Source organism: Bombina bombina, chromosome 7 (assembly GCF_027579735.1).
Source record: "Bombina bombina isolate aBomBom1 chromosome 7, aBomBom1.pri, whole genome shotgun sequence".
NCBI classification, from domain to species: Eukaryota; Metazoa; Chordata; class Amphibia; order Anura; family Bombinatoridae; genus Bombina; species Bombina bombina.
In genome coordinates, this window is record NC_069505.1 from 206,035,418 (window position 1) to 206,049,550 (window position 14,133).

General features: G+C 40.0%; 1 protein-coding gene across 5 annotated transcripts in view; it reads left to right on the forward strand.

The window, feature by feature from the left end:
• The window catches only part of PPFIA1 (PTPRF interacting protein alpha 1), a 323,205-nt gene that overhangs the window by 47,457 nt on the left and 261,615 nt on the right, over positions 1-14,133 (forward strand). Inside the window, exon 1 of one of the 5 annotated variants that reach the window (XM_053720582.1) lies at positions 1,536-1,664. The exons of the other annotated variants lie outside the window; for them this stretch is intronic. The gene's annotated coding sequence lies outside the window, so the exon portion shown is untranslated. Of the gene's footprint in view, positions 1-1,535; positions 1,665-14,133 lie in introns of those variants that run through there. 5 annotated transcript variants of the gene reach the window in all.

Consider the following 14,133-nt stretch of genomic DNA (forward strand, 5'->3'; position numbering starts at 1 on the left):
CCAGTATGGTTATCCATGCTTGGAGCAGCAACACAGATTGTAAATTAACAGTATGCTCTAAAATGAGTTAAAGGGACATGAAACCCCAAATTTTTTTTTTTTTTTTTTTTGTTCCCATAAACTCAGAAGCGTTCACATGTCTATATGGCAGCAGTTTTGCAGGAATCTTATCCATTTGCAGGAGCACTAGATGGCAGCACTGTTTCCTGCCATGTAGTGTTCCAGACTTCTACCTAGGTATCACCTAAACAAAGAATATCATGGGAACAAAATTTGATAATAGAAGTAAAGTTTTTTTTTAAGTTGTATGCACTGTCTGAATCACAAAATAAATGTTTTGTTTTTCATATCCCTTTAAATTGAGGTGGGTCACTTGCATTACATGAAATTGAAATAAATTAAATTAAGATAATAAGGCAACATAAAATAAAATAGATGCAGAGGGCAGCACTATTTCCTGCCATTTAGTGCTGCAGACACCTACCTAGGCATCTTTTCAACAAAGAATACCATGGGAATGAAGCAAATTTGATAATAGAAATAAATTGGAAACTTTTTAAAAATGGTATTCTCTGTCCGAATCACAAAATATGATTTTTGGGTTTCATATCCCAAGGTTCAGTGAAGCATAAGCATTTTTTTAACGTATATATTACGCACAGCCATTGGTCGCAAACTTTATCTCTCCCTAACTGTACTCATCACAACGGATTAAGAGAAATGTAGGTTTCAACATGATGGCACTTATTATTATTATTTTCTAGACACTAAACCTTGGCACTCCTAGGTAGGCTCAGGAGCAGCAGAGCGCTGCCGGGTGCTAACTGTTGATTGTTAGCTGCATATAAATGTCTCTTGTCACTGGCTCATCCACTATTCAGCTAGCTCCCAGTAGTGAATTTCAAGTAAGGTGCGCAGCTGCAATTAGCTGTATGCTAATTCCCATAAAAACAATGGCAGAGCCATACATGTCTGCTATTTCGGCATATAGGTGATCCCAGAGAAGCTTTTAGAACAATTTGACTTCAGTAGTTGTGTGTAAATAATTTCAGTGAGAAACCTAAAGTTTGCAAAAAAGTTTTTTTTTTTTTATCGTATCTGGCTGCCAAATAGTGGCATCAAATACACCAAAATGTGCCTATATCACCTGTCCTCGGCCTTCCCTAACAGGCCAGATTTTGTGGATAAATAAACTGAAGCACAGGAGACCTAATCAGCTATAAAACAGGAAAAGGGAGCAAAATAAATAGTGAAAATATATGTGGTTTCATTAAACCTAACTAAACGGTTTATATGAAAAACTCTGTTTACTAGCTATTTAACAAAGAATACCAAGAGAACAAAGCAAATGAGATAATAGAAGGGCATTGTAAAGTTGTTTTAAGCTACATCTGAATCTGGAAGATTTAATTTTTTCTTTACTGTCCGGGGGGGAAAATCCCAAAACTTTTCATAGGCTAAATGAGTGGCAGAGATAGTGTCACGTGCTGTTCACATAGTTACCCGTCCTTAGCTCATAAAATAGTTTCACCTTGTACAGCCAGTAAGGAATCAGGACAGCTGCTTACCAAGGGGAAAAGCCTTCACCTAGCATGGGGACGTGAAGCTGCTTAATACTTTTGTTTACTTGCGTTTGTTATTTTTGGACCTCAGCAATTATAAGGGTAAGATTTTATTTCATCTCAAATACATTTTTGAATTGTTTAAAAACTTTATTTGTTAAATGCTTTATAGACAATCTAAGAATCTACTGAGCATTGTCTGCATACTCGTCACCCTGTGTGCAGTGCTAGCCTGTCATACAATGTGCACTTTCTGAATACGGGGCTGTCACATGTTCTGCATGGTACCAATGTTGATACTTCACAGCATATAATGTGTCTCACTATTGTATATCCCTGTGTTATACTTTTCCCATAATAATCTTTCTGCCTAAATTATTTTCCTAGTGGAATAATCTATATCGGGGAGTGTCAGGGCAAATTAGTGTGTCACCAGACTGAGGGCTGATGTGTTGTAAGAAAATATCTTCTATGACATATGGTTAAAGGGACAGTCTACACCAGAATTGTTATTGTTTTAAAAGATAGATAATCCCTTTATTATCCATTCCCCAGTTTTGCATAACCAACACAGTTATATTAATATACTTTTAACCTCTGTGATTATCTTGTATCTAAGCCTCTGCAAACTGCCCCTTTGTTTCAGTTCTTTTGACAGACTTGCAGTCTAGCCAATCAGTGCCTGCTCCCAGATAACTTCTCGTGCACGAGCACAGTGTTATCTATATGAAATATGTGAACTAACACCCTCTAGTGGTGAAAAACTGTTAAAATGCATTCTGAAAAGGGGTGGCCTTCAAGATCTAAGAAATTAGCATATGAACCTCCTAGGTTAAGCTTTCAACTAAGAATACCAAGAGAACAAAGCAAATTGGTGATAAAAGTAAATTGGAAAATTGTTTAAAATTACATTCTCTATCTGAATCATGAAAGTTTATTTTGGACTTGACTGTCCCTTTAAAACGGTTTTAAAATAGCACAACATGCTAAATGTTTTAATTATATTTTTGAGTTTTTTTTAAAGGGTTGAAAAACACCATATTTTTCTTTACGGTTCAGATAGAACATACAATTTTAAACAACTTTCCAATTTACCTCTTGTTATCCTTTATTGAAAAGCAGGAAGGTAAGTTGAGTGTGCACAAGCTGTATCTGTAGCTCTATATGGCTGCAGTTTTGCAACAATGTAGCAAGAGCACTAGATGGCAGCACTATTTCTTGTTATGTAGTGGTTTAGACATGTGCACACTACCTAACTAGATAGCTCTTCAACAAAGCATAACATGAGAACAACACAAATTTGATAATAGAAATAAATTAGGAACTTTTTTAAAATTACATTCTCTATCTGAATCATGAAAGAAAATAAAATTTGGTTTTTGTGACCATTTAAGCTCAAAATTGAATTCCCAAAATATGTTTAACCCCTTAATGACCACAGCACTTTTCCATTTTCTGTCCGTTTGGGACCAGGGCTTTTTTTTTTACATTTTTGCGGTGTTTGTGTTTAGCTGTAATTTTCCTCGTACTCATTTACTGTACCCACACATATTATATACCGTTTTTCTCGCCATTAAATGGATTTTCTAAAGATACCATTATTTTCATCATATCTTATAATTTACTATAAAAAAAATGATAAAATATGATGAAAAAATGGAAAAAACACACTTTTTCTAACTTTGACCCCCAAAATCTGTTACACATCTACAACCACCAAAAAACACCCATGCTAAATAGTTTCTAAATTTTGTCCTGAGTTTATAAATACCCAATGTTTACATGTTCTTTGCAAGTTATAGGCAATAAGTACAAGTAGCACTTTGCTATTTCCCAAACACTTTTTTTCAAAATTAGCGCTAGTTACATTGGGACACTGATATCTGTCAGGAATCCCTGAATATCCCTTGACATGTATATAATTTTTTTTTAGAAGACACCCCAAAGTATTGATCTAGGCCCATTTTGGTATATTTCATGCCACCATTTCACCGCCAAATGCGATCAAATTAAAAAAAGAGTTAACTTTTTCACAATTTTAGATGTTTTACTGAAATTATTTACAAACAGCTTGTGCAATTATGGCAAACATGGTTGTAAATGCTTCTCTGGGATCCCCTTTGTTCAGAAATAGCAGACATATATGGCTTTGGCGTTGCTTTTTGGTAATCAGAAGGGCGCTAAATGCTGCTGCGCACCACACGTGTATTATGCCCAGCAGTGAAGGGGTTAATTAGGGAGCTTGTAGGGTTAATTTTAGCTTTAGTGTAGTGTAGTAGACAACCCAAAGTATTGGTCTAGGCCCATTTTGGTATATTTCATGCCACCATTTCACCCCCAAATACCATCAATTTAAAAAAAAATTGTTCACTTTTTCACAAACTTTAGGTTTCTCACTGAAATTATTTACAAACAACTTGTGCAATTACAGCACAAATGGTTGTAAATGCTTCTCTGGGATCCCCTTTGTTCAGAAAAAGCAGAAACATATGGCTTTGGCGTTGCTTTTTGGTAATTAGAAGGCCGCTAAATGCCACTGCGCATCGCACGTATTATGTCTAGCAGTGAAGGGGTTAATTAGGTAGCTTGTAGGGAGCTTGCAGGGTTAATTTTAGCTTTAGCGTAGAGATCAGCCTCCCACCTGACACATCAGACCCCCTGATCCCTCCCAAACAGCTCTCTTCCCTTCCCCGCCATCTTAAGTAGCTTTTATTTATAGCATATTTACGTATGCTGTTGTGAAGGATCCCCCCCAACCTCCCTGATCTCCCCCACCCCCAAACAGCTCTCTAACCCTCCCCCTCTACCTTATTGGGAGCCATCTTTTTAATTTTTTCTTCTTCTGTATTGTAGTTCCCCCCCCCCAAGACTAACCCCCCCACCCCCTCCCAGATCTGTTTTTATTTAATTTCCCTCCCCCCTCTCTCCCACTTTTGCTAAAAAAATATCTGCAGTGTAGTGGTTCCCACCCGTGCATGCACACGCGTCCGTGCGTGCCCCTGGTGACCCTGATCCCGCTTCCCGATCTAAGCCACTGCAATAACCGGAAAGCAGCTGGAAGCGATCAGGATCGCTTCCACTGCTTTCCAAGACCAACGCCGTACGTCCTCGGTCGCTAAGGGTATTTTTTGTGAGGACGTACAGCGTCGGTCATTAAGGGGTTGATTGTGCACAGTGAAAAAACTTTGCAGTGCACTTTCATTATTTATTTTGCCTGTTTTTCCTGTAATTTTAAATTCGATAACAGGCGTTGTTCTAGCCCTACTTTTGGTGGAATTCAGAACCCTGACCTTCCTATAATGATGCACAGTGATCAGTTGATATGTGCAAAATTTAATTTATAGTTGTCCCTTATTGGCCACAGAAAAACAGATCTGATAAGCAACACAAGACTTTTTGTCTGGACTTCATAACATTGCAAATTTTGTTAACACAATTACAGAGAAAATTGATTTAGAATGTTTATATTAAACACAGATCTTTTGTATTGCAGCACTTAATATTTAATACATATGTACAAAATTACTTTCATGTCCGTTTAAGTTTGCAATAATATAAACACTCAATATTTCACATCATTTATTACTCAAAAAAGTGAAGTTTAGTTTAGAAAAAGAATCTTCCCTGCCATAATGCAATAACAAGCTTTGGTTTATCAGACAAACTCTTGCTTTTATATCAAACTGGACTCTATGACAGCAGGATCATATTTTGGGGAAGGTTATACAAAGAATTAAAGGGACATAAAAGTGTGAAAATTAAAAGCTTTAATGTGCAAGGGTTAAACACATAGTTAAATCCAACTCCACACCAGCAATGTACTACTGCGAGCTAGCTGAACATATCAGGTGAACCAATGACAAAAGACAAACGTGTTTTGCCACAAATCGTAGTGCAAAAAAGGTCAAAATTAGAATGTGCATGGCAATGAAGAGCTCTCATTGTGCAGCTCCTGAACTCCTTTTAATATGTGTCAAAATAAACTGAGCTTGGTAAAGTGGGGCGTGATCACAGGTTCAGGGTGGGCAAAACTATGATGCGGGAAACTGCAAATAATAACAGGTTTGTAGTTTGCTGTGAATGTTCTGCATTCCATAGCGCATACTGGCATAGCGCACACATACGCATAACACAAATGCATAACGCGGTTATTAACAGCGTGTGGCTTCTTTTGCTACAGTTACCTGACATTTCTCTTTTTCGGTTGTTGTTTATTAGTAGGTGTTGTGTAATGCAGAGTTAAGGATAAGCTATAAGTAGCCCTGTCTATAAATAATTCACGCTTTTAGCTCCACTGTTATGAGCTTTTGTTGACAAATGAACAGATAAACACTGAGGCTTTTAATACCTATACCCTGCTTCAATCTAAATATAAACAACTAGTATTAACTAAGGAAACAGGACAATTCTAATAACGGGACACTAAACTTTCATTCCTAAGATATGGTGAGTCCACAACGTCATCATTTACTGTTGGGAATATCACTCCTGGCCAGCAGGAGGAGGCAAAGAGCACCACTGCAAAGCTGTTAAGTATCACTTCCCTTCCCAAAAACCCCAGTCATTCTCTTTGCCTTGGTGCATGGAGGTGGTGAAGTTTTTGGTGTCGGAAGAAAATTGGATTTCTTTTGCTACAAGCAAGATTTATATAGTATAGAAAGCCAGAGTAGGTTTACTCTGTTCTTTACCTTTTTCCAAGGATTGGGTCTATCCGTACTCCACGTTTTTCTCTTCAGTAGGGCAGTGGTGGCTTTAAAGCAATTAGGAACTTGTGAGGTGGGCCTCACTGCGTTTTCCTAACATGTTGCTGCCCTAGTATAGAAATCCAGGGTAGGTTTACTCTGTTCTTTCTCCTTCTACCGTTCTCTGTGAGGAGTGGCGTCCTCTCACATCGTGTAGGCTGTCCTCCTGCTGGACGGCTGGATTGCAGGTAAATGCCTTTGTTCTTCTAAATAGGGAGACTGTGCACTTATGACAGTTATACTGCAGCTTTTCTGGGACATAATATATCCTTGGAAGGATATTTTTTAGCAGGATGCTGGCTCTATTGAGACTAAGGGTTAATACTTTCTTGTGTGCTAGTATACCCTGTTTTTGTCTCTTATACGTTTAGAGGCTTATCTGGGTAATCCCTTATGCCTCATGTGTATTATTCATTTGCAAATGAATGTTTTTTTTTATTGGGCTCCTTTTAGGTATATTGAGCTAGCTCTTTATTACTCTTTTCAACACGCTGGTATTTACTGGTGAAATAGATATGGTAGGTCTAGAGACGTTTATAACATATGTTGTCACTTCTATCATTCCTGCACAGTGCGCAGACCGATTTCAATGGCGAAGGTTATCTGTTCTGAGGGTGCGCTCTGTTTCTACCTGCGCATTTTCTATGTATCCATCGCTTCCGATTGTCACTGGGGGAGTGTCAACTAAACGGCGCAATTTCTAAGCTGACTTTTTTTAGGCTAAATCAGCATGAAGGAAAGTCTTTGCTTGGCGATGTGGCTCCCTACAGAGTTTGTCTGTTTTTCTTATTACGGTGTTCACCTCAGATGAGGTGCTAAGACGCTGTGTGTTTTTTGCTTACAGAGCAAAGTTAGCAGTTTAATCTGAGCTGGGGTTATTGAAGTTAAATTCTATAAAGTGACAGCTGGATATAATTAAAGTGACGGCTTTCTTTTAAGATACTCTCTTAAAAGGAGAGTCCACTGCATCATTCTTTACTGTTGGGAATACTGAATCTGGTCACCGAGGAGGCAAAGACACCCCAGCCAAAGGCTTAAATACTCCCCCTACTTCCCTCATATCGCAGTCATTCTTTGCCTTTCATCACAGGAGGTTGGCAGAGAACTGTCAGAAGATTCAGAGTGGTTTCTTATGAAGGGTATCTACCCTTTGAAATGGTACTGGAGTTTAAGTAGTCTTGGCAGCCTCTCAGTGAGAGCATTGACGAAAGTTAGGGTCTGGAGATGCAGGGAGAGTCTTTCTGCGAACCCATCCAGACTCATATTAATACCTCCTAAGCAATCAGTGTTGACGTGTTTCACTGCCTGCTTCCATTCAAGTCCATGTCAGGAGCAATGCTACAAGACTTTCAAACTTTAGAGGCTGTGTTTCTGTTCCACAGCATAGATTTCGGTAAGATTGTTTCATTGTTTTATACACATATGATAACGCAAGAAGACAGGGTCACATTGTTTCCTTTTATCTTTATGTAATGAAGGGTTAAAATCTCCGGAGGGGAATTATTGAATAGGGGAAATTAATCACATAATTTTATTTTATTATGATTATGCTGCGACGAGATGAGGCTCAGGCAGATGTTGGAACGTACAGGTTTTACTTTTGTTTTGGTAAGCTGCGCAGCCTGAAAGGCTTCGCACGCTTTTTCCTATAGCAGGGGCGGTCCTGCATTGTGCACCACGTGACCGGGTGTGGTCACACTGATTTCCTCTTTCCCGACCGTGCAGGAGACAAAGCGGTTTCTCTGTTGGGCCTGGTTCACAGGAGGTGGTAAGTGCCCCAGCCATTGGGAGTATAAAGGTGCCGTTTTATCTTATTATCAATAGTCTGCTTTATAAGCGCAAGCTATGGAGGATTCTGATGCGTTAGAGGGTACTCCCTCTTTACCTAAGTCTTATACCTGTCTATATTGTGAGGAGGCCACGGTATACCCGCCTGCTCAATTATGTTCCACATGCCTTGATAATGTAATCATGTCAAAGAAAGTTAATGTTTAGTACCACTGAGCCGACCACCTCTGAGGAGTCTCCGTCCCATGAGGTGCGCACCCTACAGTCATCTCCCAATACACATGCAGCTTCCCGTAGCACTCCTAATCCTCCATCTGGAGGGGCCCTTCTACTGCCAGACTTTGCTGAGCAGTTACAAATGTTAGTGTCTGCGGCCTTTAGTACTTTACCTCACCCTGCTAAGTGCAAGCGAAAGGTCAAATATTGCTATCCTTTCCAGGATCATCTACTAACTTGTTGGATTTATCTGATACAAGATTATCTGCTGATGAAGATGCCTCTCATACTTCAGAGGATGCTCTTTCTGGGTCGGAATCTGCTGCCTCTTAGCCTCCAGCTGCGGAGGAGCCAGACTTTAGATTTAGGATTGAACATTTACGCTTTCTGCTAAAGGAAGTTTTGTCTACTTTAGAGGTCCCAGAGCCTAAATTGCCTAATTTAGATTCCTAAATAAGAAAAGGTCTACGAGGACAGGGTTGTACCACAGACTTTCCCGGTACCCGTATAGATGGCGAAAATTATTAAGAATGAATGGGAAAGACTTGGTTCATCATTTTCCACTTCTATTTCCTTTAAAAAATAGTTCCCGGTTCCAGACTCAATTGGAGTTGTGGGGTTCCATCCCCAAGGTGGATGGCGTTATTTCAACATTTACTAAGTGTACTACTAACCCGCTTGAGGATAGTTAGTCATTCAAAGAGCCCATGGATAAGAAAATAGAAACGCTGTTAAGAAAGATGTTTCAACATACGGGATATTTGTTTCTACCGGCAGCGGCGGTTGCTGGAGCTGCTACCTACTGGTGCGACTCCTTATCTGTGTTGATTGAGGTGGAGGGTCCTATCGACGTGATCCAAGAAAGAATTAAGGCCTTAAGGGTAGTTAATTCTTTTATTTTTGATGCAAATATGCAGATTATTCGCCTGAATGCTAAGGCTTCAGGTTTTTCTGTTCAAGCCCATAGGGCACTATGGCTGAAGTCCTGAACTGCGGACATGACTTTGAAGTCGAGACTTTTTTCCCTCCCATTTAAGGGAAAGATTCTATTTGGTCCAGGCCTGGACACAATTTATCTCCATGGTTACAGGAGACAAAGGTGCCTTTTTCCCGGAGGATAAGAAGAACAAACCTAAAAGACAAGGTCCTAATTTTCGTTTGGATAAATCCCAATGTCAGCAGCCCTCCGCAAAGCCCGAGCAATCTAAGGGGACTTGCAAGCCGGCTCAGTGCTGGAATAAGGCCAAGCAAAACAAGAAGGCCGCCGAGACAAAGTCGGGGCATGAAGGGGCGGCCCCACGATCCGGCTATGGATCTGGTAGGGGGCAGACTATCTCTCTTTTCGGACTCTTGGTTTGGGGACGTGCAAGACCTGTGGGTCCTGGAGGTCATCGCTCAGGGATACAGGATAGGTTTCAAGTTTCATCCACCCAGGGGCAGATTCCTCTTGTGAAACCTGTCTTCAAGGCCATAGAAACGAGAAGCCTTTCTAGGGTGCGTGAGGGATCTATCCTCCCTGGGAGTCATTGTACCGGTTCCTCTGGCAGAAAGAGGTCTGGGATACTATTCAAACCTGTTTGTGGTCCCGAAGATGGAGGGAACCTTCCGCCCTATTCTGGACCTAAAGTGTTAAAACAAATTTCTATCTGTCTCCTCGTTTAAGATGGAGACAATTAGGTCCATCCTTCCCTTAGTTCAGCAAGGACAGTTCATGACCACGATAGATCTGAAGGATGCTTACCTTCATGTTCCTATACACAAAGAACACTTCAAGTTCCTAAGGTTTGCGTTCCTGGACCAACACTTCCAGTTTATTGCACTGTTGTTTGCTCTAGCTACTGCTCCAAGAGTTTTTTTACAAAGGTTCTGGGTGCTCTGCTGGCAGTGGCCAGAACCAGAGGTTTAGCAGTAGCACCATACTTGGATGACATTATGGTTCAAGCACCATCCTGTCATCTTGCAGAGAACCATTCAAAGGATCTTCGATCTCATGGATGGAAGATAAACTTAGAAAAGAGTTCTCTTACTCCCAGTACCAGGGTAGAATTCCTAGGTACTATAATAGATTCCATATCCATGAGGGTATTCTTTACAGACCAGAGACGTTGCAAGCTATCTTCCACTTGTCTTGCCCTACAGACATTCTTGAGGCCTCTATGGCTCGGTGTATAGAGGTGATTGGTCTCATGGTGTCAAGCATGGACATCATTCCTTTTGCCAGATTCTGTCTCAGACCACTTCAGCTGTGCATGCTGAGACAGTGGAAGGGCAATCATTCGGATCTGTCTCAACAGATTTCTCTGGACAACCGGTCGAGAGAATCGCTCTCTTGGTGGCTCTGTCCAGATCACCTGTCCCAAGGGACATCCTTCTTGAGACCATCCTGGGAGATTGTGACTACGCACCTTGCAACTTTTCTGTTCACCGCAGCATTGGATCCCGGCTAGCCCCGACCTGCCCTGGAAGACCACGTACCATTTAAGCATTGAAGATTCTGTCGTTAGCGTCACAGACACAGATAGTACTGCTTACCAATCTGTGCAAATAAGGACATGTCAGTTCCTGCACCTGTGAATATCGTATACACGCACGGCTTCTAAGGTATGCTTTAAAAGTGATTTGATCACGTTCCTGGGTTGAGGGTTTGGTCCGGCTAGTTCGGCTGAGCGGCACTTTTGGGGACTTTAAAGATAAAGAATTATTTCTTTTGTGGGTTTCAAATATCTAACATCACTGGCTTATATATATCCAGTTTGCCCTGGTGCACCATAAGTTCTCTCTCAGCCCATTGACTTTTATTGATTTACTGGGATCCCATGTATGAATGTGGTATGTTTGTGATATGTGTGATTTATTAAAGGATGTTTTAACTTTTGACACTTATGTTTCTTGAGTTTTTATTATCTACGGTTGTGCTGGTTTAGCCTAGACTTTTGGAAACCCCTTATTTGGGGAATCTCATTTCTTGCTATGTTTGTTAAAAATATATTCTTCTAGGTAGCACCCGTCTTTCTCTTAAAATAATTATTCGAGTTTGAGTGCAGCTGTTCTGTTTTTTCTTTGTTTACTAGTTTTACGTACTAAACCTGGTTTTCTTCCTAAGGTTGTTTCTAATAAGAATATTAATCAGGAAATTGTTGTTCCTTCATTTTGTCCTAATCCTTCTAAGAAGGAGCGTTTGTTGCATAACTTGGACGTGGTCCGTGCCCTGAAGTTTTACTTACAGGCGACTAAAGAATTTCGTCAATCATCCTCTTTATTTATTGTTTTTTCTGGAAAGCGTAGGGGCCAGAAAGCTACGGCTACCTCTTTTTTTTTTGGCTGAAGAGTATCATCCGTCTGGCATATGAGACTGCTGGCCAGCAGCCTCCTGAAAGAATTACAGCTCATTCCACTAGGGCTGTGGAAGCATTTAAAAACAATGCTTCTGTTGAACAGATTTGCAAGGCTGCAACTTGGTCGTCTCTTCACACTTTTTCCAAATTTTACAAATTTGATACTTTCGCTTCATCTGAGGCTGTTTTTGGGAGAAAGGTTCTTCAAGCAGTGGTGCCTTCCGTTTAGGTTCCTGTCTTGTCCCTCCCTTTCATCCGTGTCCTATAGCTTTGGTATTGTATCCCATAAGTAAGGATGAAATCTTGTAAAAGAAAAGGAAATTTATGCTTACCTGATAAATTTATTTCTTTTACGATATGACGAGTCCATGGCCCACCCTTTCATTTCTAAGACAGGTATGTACTTATTTTTGTTAAACTTCAGTCACCTCTGCACCTTTGGCTTTTCCTTTCTCTTCCTAACTTCGGTCAAATGACTGGAGTGGAAGGGAAGGGAGGAGCTATATATATATATATATATATATATATATATATATATATATATATATATATATATATATATATATATATATATATATATATATATATATATATATATATATATATATACAGCTCTGCTGTGGTTCTCTTTGCCACTTCCTGCTGACCAGGAGGCGTAATCCCATAAGTAAGGATGAAATCCGTGGACTCGTCATATCGTAAAAGAAATAAATTTATCAGGTAAGCATAAATTTCCTTTTTTTTTTTTCTTTCATGATTCAGATAGAGCATGTGATTTTAAGCAGCTTTCTAATGTACTCCTATTATCGATTTTTCTTTGTTCTCTTGCTATCTTTATTTAAAAAGCAGAAATGTGATGCATATAAGCTGGCCCATTTTTGGTTGAGAACCTGGGTTATGCTTGCTTTTTTGGTGGGTAAATTTAAGCCTCCAATAAGCAAGCACTATCCATGGTGCTGAACCTAAAATGGACTGGCTGCTAAGATTTACATTCCTGCTTTTAAAATAAAGAGAGCAAGAGAACGAAGAAAAATTGATAATTAGGAGTTAATTAGAAAGTTGCTTAAAATGTCATGCTCTGAGTCATAAAAGAAGAAATTTGGGTTCAGTGTCTCTTTAAGTTTGTCCAATCACTATCAACTCTTCAATAAGTTTTCCTACTTGCACTTCCAGTATTGTGCATGTGCAGTTTGAAATAGCTAGCTGAAAAATATTAAACGTGCACTGCTAAACTGTCATAAAATAAAACGGCTAACTGTAAAACAAGAAAGCTGTGTGAAGAGCTTGGTGGCCATTTTCAGCTGCTAAAAAACAATAATTATTTAAAAGTTTCATGTACTACTTACAAGCTTATAGATGTGAAACCTGTCGCAAGATGCTTGTATGGTATGTAACAATAATAAAGAATATGTATTGGGTCTAGACTGTCCCTTTAAGTCAAATATCATTAAAAGCATAAAGAACTTGATCATAGTATACAACCATCAATTTCTCTTAGGTGCTCCACACCCTGATGAGCATCTGAAGCTCTAAAGGCTCGATTTACCAAAGCCCTACGGCTGCAAGTTCTCACAAGAACTTGCTCGCCGTAATTTATCAAGCAGCAGTCACCAGACCGCCGCTTCCTTAACCTCTTCGCCACCTCTAAGGTGGCGAAATTCAATCTCCACGGTCGAGTCCGACCAAGGAGATTGACAGCTCCTGCCCGCCCGTGATTGGCTGTGCGCGGGCAGGGGGCGGGATTGCACGCAAGCGCAAATTTGCACTTGTGTGGAATGGTGATTACCTGCGGGTAATTTCGCCCCCGCCACAGGCGAGCTTAGGCATACAGGGGCGCGTATACGTGCCCCTGTACACCTCAGCTTTGATAAATCTAGCCCTATGTGTCAGCCTTACTATATCATAACGCAAATCATACAGAAAACAAAGATTCAATCATTTGCCAATTACACAACTTTGTTATGCACTGAGATGAAACGGAGGCTCCAAGGGCTTTTGTTACAAGCTTATTTGCTGATGCTATATATTCATTCCTCAGAGATGAAGCATTCTGCACATTGCTTTATATTATTATCAGGTTACTACCGTCGGTCTCAGTGTGTTTATATCACAATCCATATGGCATCATAATTAATAGACCCTCTCTTGTTCTATTGTATTACTTTATTATGGGAGATCCTAACCTAGACACACACAGCTAAATATACTCAGTGCCGCAAACACATATTTGAATGAAGCTTCTTGTCAGTGGTGACAAACGTGTTTCAAGTAAAGGGAACACTTGCATGAATGTCTTGTGTTGACATTCTTTCATGAATAGGGAAAGGAATGCCTTCAGTGTTTTACATCAAAACCATGTCCTGCACATATGGTACTTGTAGGCTGTGGTTACTATAAAAGTGTTTCTGTAAACATATTCAAGTTGAGGCATTGGCAGACAGCACATGCAATACTTTGAAAAGATGCATTGTGGTACTTGGGACATATGCA